This window comes from Aythya ferina (assembly GCF_964211825.1).
Source record: "Aythya ferina genome assembly, chromosome: 16".
Taxonomy (NCBI): Eukaryota; Metazoa; Chordata; class Aves; order Anseriformes; family Anatidae; genus Aythya; species Aythya ferina.
In genome coordinates, this window is record NC_140315.1 from 301,277 (window position 1) to 319,306 (window position 18,030).

An 18,030-nucleotide genomic window follows, 5' to 3' on the forward strand; every position below is an offset into this window, starting at 1 on the left:
GGGCTGTGCTGGGGGGTGCATAGCAGCCGGGTCACCAGGAGAAGGTCGGTGCGGCACGGTGCAGCTGCAGAGCCTCCGGAGAGATGTGCCTACGGACAGGGAACCTGGCTGCCTGTCAGGCACAGACAGATGCTCTGCAAATTCACTGTGGCAGTGGCATTATGCAGGAGTTGGCGTTACTGCGGTGCTGTGCACAAGTCGGTAGGGCTGCTTGGGGCCAGAGAGGAGCAGGTTGTCAAGAGACATTCTCCTTCAAGAGCTGCTGGCAGCAGTGCCGACCCAGCTGACTGCTACGGGGAGCATTCACCAGCCGCTTTGCCCTCAAGATGAGGAGAGCCCAGTGACACAATCTGTGTTGTGCAAATTCTGCTTTGTGCCCAGCCAGGGTTGTTGTGGGGCTGTGGAGGAGGACAAGTGTTCGTGGACCACCCAGAGCATGCCCTGGCTGCCTGCAGTACTGCCTGGCTTTGCAGAGCTGACTCCCCTTCATTCCTGTTGTCAACAGCTTGCGCCCATCTTCTGTGTTGTTGTGATCGCAGCAGTTTCCACCAGGGCCAGGTCTGCAGCCCAAACTGGTGCCAAACTCCCCTTCCCCTGTTAGGTGCTTCTCTGATCAGCAAGCAGAAGGCAGCTTGCTGGCCAAACTCTCCTGGAAGAGCTGAGCTTGGCTCTGGATCCAGCCCACACTCAGAGCAATTTAATAGCAGCAGGAGAGGATGGGGAATTAATTCTTGTTGCTGCCACCCCTTCTGGGTGCAGCTCTGGGTGTGTGCGGCTGCTGTGAACTGTGATCTGCTGGGCAGGGGCAGCCGGGGGTGGCAGGGGGATGAACAGCTCCCTCCTTCCTGTGCACTTACAGCTGCTTGAAATTCCTCGCCCTGTCTTCGTTACTCACTGCATTAACCATTTCTTGGCTATCAAACATCGAAACGACTGTGGTTTGCTCTGCCCAACAGGCTTTTCCCTTCTGCTGAAGGAAAAAGCCTGAAGATCTTACAGAACCCACAAACTATAAATCAAGGGCAAACTATAAATCAGGGCCAGCCTCTTGGCTCTGGAGAGGCAGTGCAGGACTCCCCATCAGAGCTGAGGTGCCTGATGGTGATTCTCAGTCTGGGGCGCCCTCGGTCCTGAGGGACTTGGAAGGAGTTGCTGTGGGACCCTCAGGTGTGAAGTCAAGGCTTGGCCACAGAGCCAGGCAGCGCCAAAGCCAGCCCCAGGAGCAGAGCAGCAGCATGCGCTGTGCCGCCTCCTGCAGCACCCTGCGGGCAGGGCTGTGCGCAGTGCCAGCCCTGCAGCGCTCCCCAGGAGTAGCCAGGACGTGCCCCAGCACGGGGCTGCTGCAGTGCTTGCTGTGCCTGGGAGGGTGCTGCTGGCTGTGAAGAGGTTAAATCTTCCTAATCGTTCAGTAAGACCTTCTCTAAGAATTTATCTACTTTCTGCCTTCCAAGAACATATGGATAAAATCCCCCTGAGCAGGACTTACATTTATAGCATCTATTACTGAGATCAAGGTTAATCCAGAGTAATCTAATGGGGTGAAAAGGACTTTATATAAATCTGTTTTAATCTACAGGACATGATAGCCTGACAGGGCCATCAGAAACCTCTCACGCTGCAGGCCGGGGCAGGGAGAGGTGCCAGGGTTGCTTGGGCAGTGCATGAGGGCAGCCTGCCCTGCGCAATGCTGCGGGGCTGCAGTGTGCCGAAGGGGGCCCTGCTGGCTGCCCCAGTGCACACAGAGCTCACGAGGAGGCTGCAAGGCCCGTGCCTGCCTTCAGAGAGATTTATTGGCTCTGTCCCTGTGGGGTGGATGTGCCGCAGGACAGGGATGCTGTAAACGCTCTTCCCACTAAGTTATGAGCTGTCCCTGGTAGGTGTAATTTATCTGCACTTAGAGAAGGGTTGTTCAGCAAGAGAGGCAGCAGGTGAACTTCGCATGGCTCCTGGCACTGTGGCTGCTTCCTGCCCAGGTGCCCTGCGGCAAAGTTTGGCTGCTATATTGGGGTCTGTGCATGGGGCACTGCCAGGCAGGCGGAGGGGAAGGGTTCCCCTGTGGGACGTTGTGCTGCGGTCCCTGCAGCATCCCGCACCCTCTCTTAGCAGTCTGATGCTGAGCTCTGCTCCGGCTTCCCTCCTTGCTGCCACCCCTGGGCTTGTAGCACTGCTCCCCAGTACCCAGGGCATGGGGACGTGCCAAGCTCCTGCTGCTGGCTGTGCCTGCTCCTGGAGCTGGGCTCCAGCACTGGGCAAGTGCCAGAGCGAGTCCCAGGGACACAGGAGTCCAAATCAGACGGCTCTCCAGAGCATGGCGTGTCGTTTTACATCTGCTCAGATGGAGACTGAGTTATCCAGGTCCCTGAGTCCCAGACCCGCCAGAAGACAGTATCTCAACTAAACGATGCAAAAATGATTTAATGGAGGGAACTAATCAAGGAATCCAAGAGAGACTGCTCACCAAGGGCTGATGCAAGATTCAATTAAACTGCAGCCTTTGTGGGCTCACCATTTTAATTTTCCACAAATTAGCTTAAAAAAGGTATGGAAATGAAGATATTAGATTTTTTTTTTAAGTCAAAAGGAAAAATCCTTTGAGGATTATGCTAGCTATTTCCCTTTAACAAACATCATTTCTATACTCATTTTCTTATTTTAATCGCTGCTGTTGAGATGCTGTTTCCATTCTGGCTCCAGTGTGAGTGTTCTCAGAATGAGATGGGGAAGGCTGTTAGCTCTTCCAGGAGCTGGCCCTGCAGTCTGCAGAGCTGGGTGCTGAGTGTACAGCCTGAGCAGCCCTGTAGCACACACATCATGAATAATGCCAGCATGGGGCTGCCTGCTGTGCCTCTGAGGGAAGCCTGGCTTCCCAGCACCACCAGCGCTACAGCACCAGTGGACACAGCTCAGCCCTGCGGTGGGACCCGATCTGCTTGGGGCCTGCAGGGCACAGATGTGGCCCCCGATGTGTGGGTATATCCCTGGGGGCTGCAGGAGATATCTCCAGGGCCTGCTGGCCACGGCCAGCCTGGCCCGGCTGCACCTGGTGCTGGGGCAGGGGGCTGCTTGGGGCTGCAACAGCTCTGGGCACACAGCTCCAGGCGTACAAAGTCTGCTGTGAATTCACCTGTTCTTGCCCTCGGGCGGCTGGAGATAAACACGGAGTAACCGTGCTGTGCGTCAGCTGCTATTTGTCTTCTGCAACAGTGCGCCCTGTGCCGAGGATCTCCCTGGATGAGAACGGTGCCGTTATGGCAGTGTCTGTGCTGGGCCTGCTGGCCTGGTGCAGCGTGGCTCTGAACCAGCTCCGTGGTGCAGGCTGGGGCTGGCCGGAGGCTGATCCCAGCATGGGCACTGCAGTGGCAGCTGGGGCTATACCGGCTGCTCCACCGGGCTTGGCGTGCTGGGGAGCCTGCTTTTCACCCCGAGGAGCAGCCTGTTCCCATCCCTGGGCTCACAGCTGCTCACCGAGAAATGAGCCCCCAGCGGTGTCGCCGGCTGCCCCAGGGGCCTTGGGCAGGATGGCAGCGGGGCAGGGCTGGGGAGGCACAGCCACAGTTCCCACGTCCAGCTCCTGCGTGACCTTCAGCGGGCAGCTCCTGGCAGCAGCTCCCTGCCCCTTCCCGCTGTGCCTTGTGAGCTGGAACAGAGCTTCATTTATCACTGTCTCTTTTAAAAGGTCCAATTTCTTCTGCGGGGTCACCTGGCTGCTTTGCCAGCAGCATCTCATGCTGGCGTGGCTCTGCTGTGGCAACTGCAACTGACAGCCCAGGACACGTCCTCCCCATCCCCTCATCCTTAGGGGCCCTCTCTCTGCCCCCACCACAGTGCCTGGAGGGACGAGGAGCACTTGGTGCAGGTGCCCTGGGGTAGCTGCTCCCCAACATTCCTGGGGTACCCGTTCCCCTCTACCAGCACAGCCCAGCCCCAGGGGGGGCTTGAGCAGAGCCCTGGTGCAGCGGCAGCCGCGGGGGTAGCTCGGGGCTGATCCCCCCCATGCTCTGCAGCTCTGTGAGCCCAGCTCCTGGCCAGGGGCTGTCTGCATCATCCTGCAGGAGATGCTCCTGGAACAACAGGCTGCAAATTCCCTGTTTCGCCCCATTGCCCTGATTGGGCTGGTGGGAGGCTGCGGCTGGGACTCGGCCCCTCCACCCAGCCCCTCCCCGCCCACTGCACACTGAATGGAACTCAATGCAGAATTAATTTGTCATATTGACACTGATCATTTATTACGGAGCAGAGTGGAGCCCATTCATTTGAACAGAAAACATTTCATCTTATCTCCTGCCTTTTCATGCCTCAGCTCTCACTCTTTAACCTTGGACAACGAGACTTTCATAATTTCTTCACCGACTCTATGGCTCCTTTAGATAAGAAACTTCTTTTTTAATCTTTCTTTCTATTGAATTTTAAACATGTTCCATTACAAAACCTGATGCACGTAACAACGTGTTTCTCCAGAATTAATGTGGCCACATTGTGCTGCACGCTCCGGTCTGGGCAAGGCTGCGGTCCCCATGGGGCTGAGGGCCAGGAGCAGCAGGGGACAGGGCCCGGGACACAGCCGGGAGTGGGGCTGGCGCGGGGCTGCGGGGCCGGGGCTGCCTGTGCCGGGGTTTGCAGCAAGGGCAGACAGCCCACAGTGCTGGAGGGGAAGGCGCTGTCACAGGGCAATCGCTTCCAACAGGTCACGTTTGCTCTGGCCCAGTCTGAGCCTGGGGAGCATTTGCTGCTGGGGCACAGCTCTTGTGTGAGGAGCGGTGTGAGCGGGAGCCCCGGCAGCCCCCTTGAGCCTCGGCCACGCGGGGCTGGGGCTGGCGAAGCGTGGGGCTGCCTGAGGCTGCACAGGGACCAGCGGCATCCCCGGCCCACGTGGCCGCTGCTCTGACAGTAAATAGCCCTGTCAGGGCCTCTACAAGGAGAGGCCAAGATTGCTTTCCGAGTGCAGGAGAGCTGCATAGATAAGGCTTTCACCTCCAAGGCTCTGCTGAAAAATTAGGGAAGGGAGGTGGGAGGGAGCAAATTGAGATAAATGAGTGTGCTCTGTGGCATCCTGCCCACAGGATGCTGAAATAAAAAATCAGTAAATAAAAAATCACCAGTCTTTATCTGGTCAGAGCCAGAATGGGCTGCGTGATAACTATAAAGGATGAGCATGCTGCAGGAGCCTCAGAGAGGGACCTGCTGTCCCTCATCGCGGTACCTGCCGGGGCTGGGTTGCCAGCGGAATTGCTGCTGCGTGACGGGCGCCAGGGCGGGCAGCTCTGTTGCGGCACTGCAAGCCCTGGCCCCACCGCAGGTGCCACGCTGGCTGCCACACTGGTCCCAGGCAGCTCTGGGAAGTGCTTGGCTCCTTCCTTGGCGTGAAAAGCACTTTTCCATGTCGTCCTTCACAGCAAGGGAGAAGGCAGATCAGATTCCGAATTAGCCTGCAAGAGCCGTGTTCCCGTCTCCCTTATCTAACTCACTGTAACAAGCTCTTTGCATTTATTCTACCAAATGTGCTGCAGAATTGCGTTACAGCTCATGGCTGCGAGCCATCTGTGGAGAGAAATCCAGTTATACCTTGTATAATAAGTTCCTGACAATCTTACAGAGGACTCCAGGTCATAAAAGTCTCCCAGTTTTATCGCCAGTAACAGACACGGAGAGAAATTAAGTTGTCTTATCAAATTTAGATAATATATATCCCTCTGGAGTGGAAGGTTTCTGATGGATCTTTTACAGTATTAGAACATTTAGAGGGGTGAATAAAAATGCACAGCAAGGGTGGGAGAGCACTGGGGAGCAGAAGGCTGCCAGGGCACCCGGAGAGCTGAGGTCCAGGAGCTGCGAGTCAGAGTCAGGTGTTGGGAAGCCCTCCAAATGCAAGACAAGAAAAAGGGTATTTTCGCAGGCAGGAGCAGTGCTGAGGCTTGGGCTCTCCTCCCATCATGCTTACCTCGAGCGCTTGCATGCCATCTATTTACAAAAGCAGTAACCTCCAGCGGTCCTGATTTGCAGACTCCTTCCCTGCTGCCTCATGCACTAGTCATGATGGGAAGGAGCCACGGGATGTTTGCTTAGTTTCTAGGTCCTTGAGCGTGGTGAAAACCGGCAGCCCAGGCCTGCAGGGAGGCTGGCACCGGCTGCTTCTGCAGCATGTCCTTCCCTGGGGGGCATCAGCTTCAGGTGCTGCGCTGAGTCCCCTGCAAGGTGGCACTGGCACGAGGAGGTCCCTGTCCCCTCCCGGCCCTGCTCTGTGCCCTGAGGGACAGCCACCCACACAGCAACCCAGCTCGTTCGTCCTGCAGCTGCTGGCAGGCAGAGCTCTGCTCCGTCCAGGCCTTCGCTTCCAGCTGCCTGGAGGAGGGTCTCCTGCTCACCTTGTCACCTCGGCTTGGCCAGGTCCATGCCCCACGCACCTCTGCCGCAGCCATGGGGGCTGTGGGCTGCCTGTGGAGACGGCACTGATGGCTTGGGAGGGCTGGGATCCTCCACGCACCTGCTCTTTGTTCAATATTTAGTTTTCTATAAAAGCAGAGTGCAGTAGTCATGGTAATAAAGCAGGCAGGCCCAGCATCGATGGCATGCCATTTATTAAGAGCTGTTCAGTCTCAGGCACTGGGAATGCAGACGCATCTCTCCCCTGAGATTCCTGTGCTAATAAAAAAGTGAATCCTCACTTACTGATCTCTGTATTTTTAAAGAGCAGCTACTCTGTCTTTTCCCTTTTTATTCACTTTTTAAAAATCTATTTTGCCCTTCAGTGCAGAATTATCTCTGTTTAGCACCTTCATTACTTTAATCACAATTAGCTTTCCTACTCTATTAATAAGACTCTAAACGGTGCTAGATCACGGGAACGGGCCTTCAACAGACATCCTGCCCCCGGGTTTGATGCCTGGGGTCTCTGGCTGCCAGCCGGCTGCATGCCCAGGGCCAGGCGTCTGCGGGGCCGGACCCTGCACTGCGCAGCTCGGGGACGCATCCAGCCCTGCTCCCCCGGCAAGGCAGCCCGGCACAGGCTGCAGGAAGCGGCCAGCGGTGCGTGTGTGGCACATGGGGCTGGAGCCCTTCCCACAGGAGCAGGGATGCTAGGAATTAGGATTTAACCACAAGAGTGGGTCAACAGCCTGCCTCGCCTCCCCAGATCTTTTCTTTCAGAGCGTTTGGTGAACAATGCATGCAGAAGGCCTTTTATTTTTGTGTAGAAATGTGTGTCTAATGAATTAGCCACGGATTGGAGCCTAACATGGGTAATTTACACTGAACATTCGCTCACTCAGAATCATCCATCAATTTCTTACCACATTAAAATCGACAACCCACTCTGGGAGTGCCTGGCTGGCGCTGCACCCTGCGTCTCCCTCTGCAGGAGCATCCCTGGGTACAGCGCGATATGCAAGGCAGGCTCTGCAGAGGCCAGGCTGCTTTGCTTTGCACCAGACCTGAGCCCTCTGCCCACTGGACACGGTGCTGCAGGGCAGTGCTCGGTCAGGAGATGAGACCCCCATGAGCTGCCCACGAGGGGAGCAGAAATGGGGCCTGGGCAGCCCCAAAGGGCTGTCAGCCTGAAAGGGCCAGATGTGCGAGTGGGCACACAGCCCCTGCCCCTGGGCTGTGGAGGAGAGGGGGAATCAGCTGCATCCCCCCTGCTGCTCCCATGGTCTGGGAGTGCTGCAGAGGGATCCTGGGCACCAGTGTGGCCCTTGGCATGCCCTCCCCAAAAGCAGCAGGGCAGGAGATGTCCCAAGGCAGACTGACTGAGGAGCAAAGCTCTGGCCCTAAAGCCAAGCACAGACTGGTGCCAGCAGCAGGGAGCCCTGCTGCTGGTTTGGCCCCTACCCACGTGCTCAGCCTCTCACCAAAACTGCTTTGGCTGGGAGCCCTGCTGGAGCTGGACGCAACACGGTGCTGCTTTGCTTGTCTGGGGACCAGGGGGCCAAAGCTGAAGGAGGACCCTGTCCTGAGGAGCTGCAGCAGCAGAGCTGGGTTGCGATGGTGTGGGCAAGGACACGACATGGGGAGCTCTGGGCACAGGGCAGTGCCTGGGGCTCCTGTGGGACTGTAGCAGGGTGCCACAAGCCAGAGCACCCTGCTCTAGGGCTGCAGGGATGCTCAGAAGGGAAGGATCATGTAGAGGATCCTTCAGAGCGAAGCTAATTGTTGAGATAACTGCTGATTGTGGAGTGTGTGGACAAAAAATACGGTAGATGAGGTCATTCATAATTGGTAAATATTTGTCTATCTAATCAAAAGGCCTTTTAATTAACAATTTTGTTCTTGCAACTGGTTTAATTTTTTTCTTAAGAACTTCTGCAGGAAGTCAATTAGACCTAACAGATGGTGAAGAACATCCCAGCATCAGCACATCCTGCCATCTGCCACCAGTGCAGAGCAGGATGGCCCTGCCAGGCCCACACCCCACGACATCCCCTCCTGCAGGGACAGGGCCTGCAGGGCTGCTCGGACCCGTGCTCCGTCCCCAGCGATGCGCTCAGGGAGGTTCAATGCACACCACCACTGCTGCAGGCGCAGGGGGCGAGCGGAGGGGCTGGGACCAGCTGAGCCCTGTGCACCGGTGCTTTTGGTGCTGCAGCTCTGCCCCAGGTGGTTTCGCCTCTCTCTGGCCAGCACTCGTGTGACCCAGCCCCAAGAGAGTGTCAGGCCCCAGGGTCAGATCTGTGCCCTGCTGTGCCTCGCTGTGCCTCTGCCTGCAGCCACATCCCTGGCAGCACCAGGGGCTCGCACGGCGTGGGGAAGGTGCAGCACGCGCTGTCCACAGGCTGTGCTCAGCCAGCCGGACACCTCGGCCTCGTGCTCCTGCAGGGCTGCCTGGCACCCCCAGCAATCTGTCCATGCACGGCTGGCACAGCGCGCAAGGTCCATCAGACCTTCTCCCCATGCCCATGTGCCCCTGCCCTCTCCTTGCCCTTCCTTCACCTTGGCAGGAAAGTCAGTATCTCCGCAGGTGAGCTGGCAGCGCCGCACCTGCTGCTCTCCACAATCAGGAGATTGCTTTGCACAAGAGGCATCTGATGCATCTCTTCCTCAATCAGCTGCTCTTCACGCCCAGCTCCGTGCCACTCACTGCTGATTGCCCTTTGTTTCCTGCAAGGCCGTGCTCTGCGGTGGTGTGTGTAGAGGGGCCGTGGTGCTCCCACAGCAGGTGTGGCTCTGCTCCCGGTGTGGCTCTGCCCTCTTCTCCCTGTGTCCCCTGTGGCTCCCGGCAGGGAAGGGCACTGGGGCTCTCTGGGGACTCTTCGTGGGCAGGCTGGATGAGAGGTGTTGGCTCCCCCAGAGGTGTGAGCCCAGCCAGGGTGAGTGGTGCCACTCAGCCCTGGACACGGCTGGGACACTGGCTTTGTCCCCAGGCAGTGCAGGGCCCAGCTGATATGCCCAGTCTGGCTCAGCCCAGCCCTTTCCCCATGGGAAGCTCTGCCCTCAGGGCAGGGAGCGGGTGCTCGAGGCCGTCCTGCAGCAGGCAGGAGTGGGAAGCGCCGGCAGCAGCACCTGTGGAGCTGGCACAGAGCGGGACAGGGCACTCACTCCCAGCAGCAGCGCTGGAACACGGCCAAGGTGGCAAGGAGCAGCGCACCTAAATCTCTCCTGCCAGTCCCTCCAGAGATGTCCCCCTTTATTCACAACTGCTTTTTAATTGCCTTTTGTCAATTACAGCGAGATGGATCGGGTTCCTCAGGGAGGCAGTAATTAGCGCGGGGATGAATGCCGAGGCAGCCAAGCTCCCTCTTCACACAGCAATGGTGATTTGTAAACCTGTCACCAAGCCACTGAACTTGGCTCGGCATGAGCAGCTCCCTCTTCTGCAGCACGCTGGGTGCAGGTGCAGGTGCTCGTGTCCAGCCGTGCCACCCAGCAGTCAGAGGGGCTCTCCCCGGCTTTTCCCTGCAAGGAGCCTCACACCTCCCCTCTGCATGCGGGGCCAGAGCGCTCCTCCACGGGGTGCGGGATGCTGGCGGGGTCTGGCAGCGGGGGCCCTGCAGACGGGAGGTGTCTGCGTGCCGTGCAGGAGGCGAGGAGAGGGGCCGAGGGCCAGGCAGACCGGGGCTGCAGGAGCTGCTCTGGGTGGGGCACGGGGGCACTGCTCCTGCCAGACAGAGTTAACACCTACGACTTCCAGTTGGCTGTGGCCAGCTCCCTAATTAGGTTTGGTGACAATGGCAATTAGTCATCCTGCTGCCCAGTGCAGTGCCTGGGACCTGCAGGGCCCTCTGAGCAAGCCTCTGCTCCCCGCGCAGCCATTCCAGGCACCCTGCCCTGCCTGCCACTGCCGGCCTCCTCGCCAGCTGCCCTGCTCCTGGTGGTCCTGCAGCGGTCAGCCACGGCACAGCCCAGGCAGCGGTCACACTGCCCGTGCCCGGAGATGCAGCCTGCCAGGGACTGGCTCTTGCCCAGCTGGGTATTGGTGACATCAACCACGTGCACGGGCGGCACATTGCTGGTTCCAGTGCTGCACAGCATTTGGGCACCAGGGGAATTTGGCCACCAGCCATGGGCCACCATCAGGCTGCCAGGACAAGCCAGCGGCCCTCCCAAGCCCAGAGGATGCTGCAGCCGGCGGCACCACCCAGCCGGCACTGGGATGGGGCCAGCTGCAGCTGTGCCCCCAGGGCGAGGGGCTGCCATGCCCAGCGGCACCTCAGCACTCAGCACTTCAGCCTCAGATCCCCAGCCCCATTCCCCCAGGGCGAGGTCGAGCTCTGTGGAGCCAGGATGAGGGGACAGGTGGGGACAGCCTGCCCCGAGCACTGCCTGCACTGCCTGTGGAGCCGGGAGAGCCCTGGCAATTCAGGGCACAGCCAGGGCTCCCACAAAGGCCGGCAGAGGGGAGGCAGCGGAGGAGCCCTGGTGCAGTCTGCGCTGGCCCCATGGGCTGGGAAGGAGGCGGCTGCAGGACGGGCCCCATTCCCATGTGGGGTTTGCCCTGCCCCAGCTGCAGCTTTTGCCCTTCCTGTCCTGGGGCTGCCGTCAGCCACTGCTGCTCTCCCTGACTCCCTTCCACCCTCCCACTCTGCTTCATGGCTTTTGTCTAATTCCCTGTGCCCCTCTCCTATTTTTCTTCTTGACAGAAGAAGCAGGCTCATGCATCTAGAGACTCTACAGCCCTTTCTTGTAGCTGTAGATTAAATTTCCTTGCTCAGCGTCTGCTGGCCGCAGGCTGAGCCAGTGTGCATGGGTATACTCCCCATCCCCAGGAGGAGAGGCTCTGTGCAGGGCCACTGGGACATCCCTGCTGGCTGCGTGGGCGTGCAGGGCAGGGCCGAGCTGAGCTGAGCCCTGCCAGGCCACCAGGCCCCAGCTGTGGGAGAAGAGAAGGAACAAGCCTTGCGTGAGCCCGGCAGCCAAACTCTGCCAGGCATCCCCTAGCTCCTGCTTCCCTTGCTCTGCTCTGTCCTTGACCCCGGGGAGAGTGCAGCATGCGGAGGGAGCCTGCCTGCTCTAATTAAACCATGTTTGCCAACTCCCGTGGTAAGCATCACTAATTATAATTAGGGAAAGCAGAGCTGCCTTCCCTGCCTCCTGGAGACGTGAACAAGCTCCCTGCATGCTGACCAGCCTTGGAGGGCACTGAAGGCTGGCATGCAGCACTGCGTGGCAGCCTGGGGCCAGGACGTGCCTAGCAGAGCCCCACGGGGCAGCAGGGCGACAGCCCCACTGCGGCCCTTGGCCCTGGGGTGCCCGGCCTGGGGTGCCACAGGGGGGCTGGCAGCGACCCCTCCATCCACACGCAGAGTGACTGCCGCCCCACTACCTCGGCACGCTCTCTTCATGCTTGAACCACTGGCCTAACGATTTCACGTTTTTCCCCATTTTCCTGTATTATTATTTGTCGTTGTTCCTGTTGCAGTTCAGTGACCATGAATTATTGAATGTCTCTTCGTTCCGTAACTCTTTACTTCCACATCAGCACACTGCAGCCTCGCAGCCTGCACAGGATGGATGCCAGTGCTGTTCCCAGCCTGGCTGCCCCACGGCTTCCTGCCCCACAGCTCCCTGCCCTGCTGCACGAGGGGCCGTGCCCGTGGGGTGGCGAGGTGCATATCCCCAGCTTAGCTTTGCCAGCCAGGGCGCTCCTGTCGATCTGGTCCCTATGGGCTGGGGAGCACCAGGAGCTGCTTGGCCCCAAGGAGCCCTGGAGTAAGATACGGGTGGCACTGGGCCCTACTGGGGGGCTTGTGAGCAGCAGGGGCATCTGGCTGGAGGTTCTCCTGTGCTTTGACCAGGTGCAGGTACACATGGGGCAGCGCTCAGCACTTCCCTCACAGGTGATAAAAGGGGAGCAGCTTTTACTGCTGCCCCCCTGAAGCTCAGCCTGAGGTGAGGAAGCACCAAAGCTGCAATAGGCACCTCTTGGGCTGGTGCCCAGCCCGCTCCCCTGCACAGGGGGTGCTGAGGCTGGGGGGCAGCACTCCGCAGGGCTGCTGAGGGATGCGCTGGCTCCGCACTGCTGCTGAGGACCCGGGGAGCTGAGGGTGCCTGGCACACCGGCTCCCTGCCGCCATCCGTGCCTTCGCTGTGCCGGTGCTGCGTGCCGTGGCTGCTGGTCCTGCACCGGTGAGTGCGCTCATGCTGCCCCGCTGCTGGCAGGAGGCCCCAGCCGGGCCCTGCGGGGTCCCCGCACCGCCCCGGGTCAGGGTGCACTGGTGCTCCCTGAGCTGTGCGGTGCTGCAGCTGTGCCGGGGCCATTGCAGGAGCGAGAGGCTCTCAGCTGGGTGACGGACACGCACGGAGGGCTCGGGCAGGGTCCGGCGGTGCCTGGGGCCGTGGGTAGCACCCACGGTGGTGTGGGGAGAGTGAGGGGGCCCGGCGGTGCTCGTCTTGCCTGGCAGCACCGAGCTCTGCCAGGGCCAAGCAGGCACTGAACTCCCTCTTGTTGCAGTTGGCAGCGCTGGGGGCGTTTGCTGTGGTTGAAGGAGAGCCCACGGGTCCCCTGAGGGTGAGGGTGCTGTCGGTGCCAGGCTGCGCTGTGCCTGCGGTGCTGCTGGCTGGTGTCGGTCTCACCAGGGCTGGGCGGTTGGGATGTGCTGTGGCCAGGAGCTGGCTGTTACGTCTGCCCCGAAAAGCTGCTGCTTTCTCCACGGTGCTTTTGTGCTTAGGGCAGAGCTGAGAAATCTCTGCTGGTATTGTGGGATTTCACAGGAATGAAGAATAAAGTCTCTGAACTCCCTACAGCTGCATTTTCTGAGCATTGCAACACTCTGATACCTCTGAAACACTATTAAGCACCTGGTGCTGGGTTGTCTTTGCAACCATGTGTCCTAAATAAATCCCTTCCCCATGCTGAGCTGTGCTAATGGCCTATTGTTAAATGGCCAGCCAACACACTATAAGATGAAGTCATTATTTTTTCCAGTCATACCAGCAAAAATAAAAAAAAAAAAAAAATCCCCCCAGTATCTTTCTCATAAGATGAGGCTGAAGTTGGGAAGGTGCAAATCCCCACGCAGTGCAGTCAGTGTGGTGTGCGTCTGCTGCCCCTGAGCATGGGATGCTGCCTGGGTGCTGCTGGGGGCTGTCCTCGCGGGTGGGTGGCCCTGCTGCCTCCCAGCAGCTGCTGTCCTGCAAATTGCTGCCTGCAGCACAAAGCGGGGTGCTGTGACGGCCCAGTGCTGGCTGCTCTGAGGGCTGACCAGCCTGTGTGTGCGAGGTGCGGCCTGCAGCCTGTGCCCTGGGCTGGCTGCTCGCTGCCCGCTATCTGGCAGCCGTGTGCTCTCTGTCTGTGCTGCCGTCTTGTACGTAAGTGGGCTCCCTGGGAGACTCGCTCCATTTTTTTCCTTTAACCTTGAAATGCAATTTCCTCCCCCAAATACCCCCTTTCCTGTAAACAACATCTCTTTAGTGAGATTACAGCAAAAATCCCAGAGCTACTGGGTCCCGGTCGCTTTATCACCCGGTGAGCCCCATCCGTCACAGCTGCGCGTGTGTTCACGGCGCCCCGCCCTTGCTGCCGGGTGATGGTCTTTTCATCATTTTTACAGATTTATTTTACAATAATTTAATTTCATCCTCAGCCCTGGGAAGACGAATTGGCCCCTGATGTGACTGGGGATTCAGAGCCAGTCTCATAAATTTGCTGCCTCTACACAAAGCTCTTTCTGGAGTCCCCACCGCAGCCGCGAACGAGAGTCTTTAAACAACGAGGGACAGGCTGTAAATCTCACGGGCGCTGGCAGAGGAGCATGCAGCTCCCCGGGCCTCAGCCGGGTTCTGCAGCCCTGGGAGGGGGCACGAAGGCAGGCAGGGCTCTGCAGGCAGCTCCAGCCCCTCTGTGGCCACGTCTCCCCCACGGGCTGCTCCCCGTGAGCTGCCCGGCAGCCAGCGCTGGGGCTCTGGCAGGGCACAGGCAGCTGGGGCTGCCTCTGCCGGCGTGTGCCTGGCTCCGGCGCTGCGTGGGGCCAGGTGTGGGCTCTGGAGCGATGCTGCCAGCCCCACCGCAGAGCCTACACCCGCTCCCTCACGTCTGCGCTCTCCGCGTGTGGGACTTTCACCACGCTTTTGCTGCGAAAGGCTTGCCAATGTAATTAAACTCGAGTGACTCCCCTGCCCCCAGGCACAGCCCCTCATTTCCCTTTGATTTATTATGTCTTCTTAATTTATTTAAATGAGTCTCGGTGTTTGCACAGGCTGGGAGGGTGCTGGCGGGAGCTCTAATTGCTGGAGCGAAGGGAAGGCGGCAGGAGGAGCCCTGCAGGGGCTGGGGGCTGCTGCCCAGGCTGGGCGGCCGTGGCCGCGCTCCTGGTGCCCGTGGTGCTGGGGCATGGCAGGGGCTGCAGGAAGGTGCAGGGGGCACAGCAGGGGGGCTGCAGCCAGACCCCTCACTGCACTGGGCTCCGGTGCTGGGGACAGTGCCCTGGGCTCTGCCTCGGCGGGGCAGTGAGAGGCGAGGCTGGGTGGGCTCAGGGCATCTCCACAGGCAGCGCCTGCCCTCGCTGCGAGCAGGCAAAGGCCAGGGGTGGCAGAGCCCTGGGGGAGGAGTCCTGCTTGGACCCACTCCCGGTACGTGTGGGGCGAGGGCCAGGGGTCAGTCTGAGCTCGTGGCTGGAGGAGGCTCATCGCTCTCCCTCCGCCCATTCCTCCTCCCGCAGGCCTGTGCTCGGGTTCCCAGGGGCTGGCCCCCTGCCCGCCAAGCACCAGCACAGCCTCGTGCCCGCTGGGCTCTGCAGCTGCCAGCCCCCTGTCCCCGCTCTGTGTTTGCTCAGCTGATTATTCCCGTCTCGGCGTAGTACCTTGCACTTGTCCCTGTTGAATTTCATCCTATTTTTTCCAGTCCATTTCTCCAATTTGTCAAGATCATTTCGAATTCTAATCCTGTCCTCCAAGATACTTGTAGTCCCTCCCAGCTTTGTGTCATCTGCAAATTTAATAAGCACTTTCTCTATTCCATCATCCAGGTCCTTAATGAAAACATTGAGCAAACCAGAACCAGGGTGAACCCTTGGCCATCCAGGCAGTGCAGCACCCTCCCCTGTCACCATGCTTGCTGTCCAAATTGTGCCTGGGGAAGCCGGAGCTTTGCCACATTGGCTGTGCATCGCTGTGTCCCCCAGCTCACGTGGGAGCTGTCCTGTTTGCTGCCCTGCAGAGATACTGGGATCACGGTGTGCTGCCGGGTGTGCAGGTCCCTGGCTCACGACGGGGATGGGGGAGGCACGGAGGGGAAGGGGCCCGTCCCCAGGAGGGCCACAGCCAGTGGTGCCAATGCCTGAGGGGGTGCGGGGCATGGCCGCGTGAGGCTGCCCTTGCCCCGGGGCTGAGGGCAGCAGCCCACGTCCTTTTTGGCTGGGTGTGGGTTCCCCCCAGCCCTGCAGCCTCCCTGTGCTGAGGCTGCTGCCTCGAGGCCGGGGCTGCTCTGCTGGGCTGTGCGCCAGGTGCTGAAACAGAAAGCTGCTCCGCCAGCCCCAGGAGCAGCACCTCTGTGTGCCACCGTCAGACATCGCTTTTCTTTAATTGATTGTAAAAAGCAATTTACACAGCACAAACTGCTGCCTATGCCAAGCTCTGTGTGTCCAGGCATAGCTTAATTTCACAGCAAGATCTCAAACACAATGAACGGCCTTTCCCATCACCAGCCCATGTCCAAGCCAAGAGCCTTGCTAGCTCTGTGGGCTGCACAGAGCAGCCCAGAGATGGCTCTCGTGCTGCCCCATGGAGCACGCAGCAGGCTGGCTCTCCCCACGGCTGCAGCAGCCCTGCTGGCACCCCGCTGATTGATGCTGCCTGGGCTCAGCTCGGCACGGTCAGACCCATGAGGGCCCCAGCCCAGTCCCTCTGTGCTGCGAGTCAGCACAGGCTGTGCTGCGAGCGTCCCCTACGATGCAGCTCTCAGTGTCCTGGCAGGGCCGGCCCAGAGCTGGCTCTCCCGTGCTGGCTCCTTTCATCTCAGAGTTATAATTTCATGGCCAGGGTCTAGGAGGTTTGTACACACAGATGCATTAGTTCTGCATTTGGTGATACTTGAATAATTGGTGTCACATCAATTAGATCAGTTCTTGGATACCGCAGCGATAAGTGCTGTGCAAAAGCCTCTGGGCTGCAGGACTGGTGGAGTGCTGGTGGCCAGCGGGGCTGGTGGGGGCAGCAGGCCAGGGGCTGGCGGGCGCCGTGGGGGCGGTGGGGTCGGGGGCAGCACTGTGGGCAGGGGGCCCTCGCTGTGTGGCGTGCCGCAGCCGGTGTGTCCCCGCTGGAGCAGGGAGGTGCTGCTGACCTCCCACGCCTCCGAGCACCTCCCCAGGAGCACGGTGCCCCGGCCGTCCCATCAGGGTGCTGCTCTGTGTCAGGTCACCCGTTGGGTACCTGCTCGGTGTCATCTGCTGCTTCCCTCTGCCCTCTGTGCTGCCGTGGCGTGCTGCTGGGCTCGGAGCCGCACACCCGGTGCTGCCCGCCCTGCCGGGAGCTGGGGGGAGGCTCCGCTGGGCCTGGGGCAGCACAGAGAACCCCAGCGCTCACGTGCCCGCGATACAGATCGGCGCTGTCAGTGCTATCCCCGCTGCGCATTGTAGGCAGAGGTAATTTGCAGATGACAAATATCCCCGACAGTAAATATTTTTCCCACCCTCATCTTTCTACAAGCAGATAAGGTGGCAGCGCTGTGGCAATATGGTTCCTGGAGGGAGACAAACTCTTTGGCAGTCTTAAAAGTCTATTGTGTCCCCACAATTATTTATAGATAAACTGAAGAAAGCCAATGAGCGCAGAATGGAGCTGCACAGCTGCATTTGTTATGATGATGATGATGTTATCGCTCCCTCACACCCACACAGTGCATGGGAACTCGCTGCTGGCAGCAATCAAATCCCGTCCAGCACAAGGCAGGACAGGCAGGAGGTTTTGCTCCTGCAAACCACAGCAGCCGTCTCCTCGCTGCAGAGCTGTTTTGCCCCGCAGAAGCCCACCTGCACAGCTCCTCAAGTGGTTTCCCACCCCCAGCCGAGCTGGGGACCCGGTGCTGCCTGCGGGGAGCGTGGGGCTGGCTGCTCCCCACCAGCCCACGCAGCAGGGCAGGGCCCAGAGGCCGGCGAGCCCATCGGCTTTCCTGAACTACTGCCGGGGACAGAAACGGGCGTGTTTGAAGGAAGTTCTGCGAGGGATCTGGGATTACAGTGATGTGTCAGGGAAATGATGGAGATCACTACTAATTAGCGCATTTCACCAGCCTGTGGAGCAGAGACACTGGGGAGTGCTATGCTGCCTCCTGTGCGTGGGAAGGGGTTGGGAATCACCGCGCTCTCCTGGTTCAGTGAGTTTGTGGAGCTGCTTCTGAGCACCTTGGGAGCCTGCAGAGGGGATGGGGCCTGGTAGGGCCGGACCCACCCCAGGGAAGGGCAGGAAAATTGGATCCCCAGGTCCAGGCACGGCACCGACTGGCTCCTGCTGGCCCCTCATCATCGGCTTTGGCATGAGCATGGCTTTGGTGTGACCACAGCCCTGGCATGGCCATGGCCCTGAGCTGTTGCCCGCTGCATCCCCCACGAGAACCCAGCTGGGTGCAGCACACGGGGGTGGCCACGGCTGTGCGCTGTGTGGGGGTGC